Source organism: Suncus etruscus, unplaced genomic scaffold (assembly GCF_024139225.1).
Source record: "Suncus etruscus isolate mSunEtr1 unplaced genomic scaffold, mSunEtr1.pri.cur scaffold_145_ctg1, whole genome shotgun sequence".
NCBI classification, from domain to species: Eukaryota; Metazoa; Chordata; class Mammalia; order Eulipotyphla; family Soricidae; genus Suncus; species Suncus etruscus.
Genome location: NW_026060364.1, coordinates 13,386 through 14,570, shown reverse-complemented (window position 1 = coordinate 14,570; position 1,185 = coordinate 13,386).

Below are 1,185 nucleotides of genomic sequence, written 5' to 3'. Positions count from 1 at the left end.
AGATAAAGGAGGCATCAAGACCATACAGGTGCAAGACTACTAGGTAGTGGGTTGGATACAGAGGGGACCACATATTCTAGCCGCCCTGGGGGTGAGGGAAGAGGAAATGGGAGGTAGGACAAAAACGGAGGTGTAGGGAGGACAATTTGGTGATGGGAATCCCCCCTGATTTTATGTAAATATGTACCTAAAATGTTATTGTCAACAATATGTAAGACACTATGATCAAAATAAAAAAAAATTCTGGCAAATAGGAAAAAAAAAAACCACAGGTGATTCAAATAAGAACTTTCAAGGAAGAAGAAGAAACTTCTGCTAGTAAAAACTCACAGATAAGTGCACAGTTGTTCAAATATCAGGAAAGAACTTTCAAGGAAGAAGAGGAAACTGGAAGAACACAGGTTAATCAAATAAAGAGATGAAGTACAAAAAATAAAGCAGTATTCTCAAAATATTAGAATAGAAACATAACTTAAATATGAATTAGAATATTCATGAACAACACAACATTTCCAGCTCTGAAATGATTCCTTTTGCACGCAGAAAGAAAAAGTCAAAAGAACCTATAGGAAAAACACAAAGATTCCTGCACATTTATTCAAACTTCAGCAGAGAGTTTTCAAGGAAGAAGGAACTTCTTCTAAGAGTATTAGAATAGAATATTCTAATTATTCTAATATTCTAGTATTCTCTATTAATAATAGTAATTATTAATCATTATAATCGATAATTATAATATAAAATATGAACAAATGTATGAATTAATAATATTCTTATATTCCAATATTCTCATATTCTCATGTTAATAATAATATTAATTATAATTTGTTATATTTAATAGTTAATATTTATAATATTAATCAATCATTATCAATTATATTAATTAATCATAAGATTCTCTTATTCTCCTATTAATAATAATACTAATTATTCATTATAATAATGAATAATGAATAATTGTAATATTAATTATTGATCGTTATTAACAAATATATTAATTATTAATTGTTTAATACATTCAAATTCTCATATTAATAATAATATTAGTTCTAAATTACCTTAAATAATTACTAAAGCTAATATTAATTATTATTAACACATATATCAATTAAAGCTAAATAAATTTGTATTAAAACTTATATTTGAACCTAAAGATATTACTGAAGTGAGCAATCTTAAAAAAAA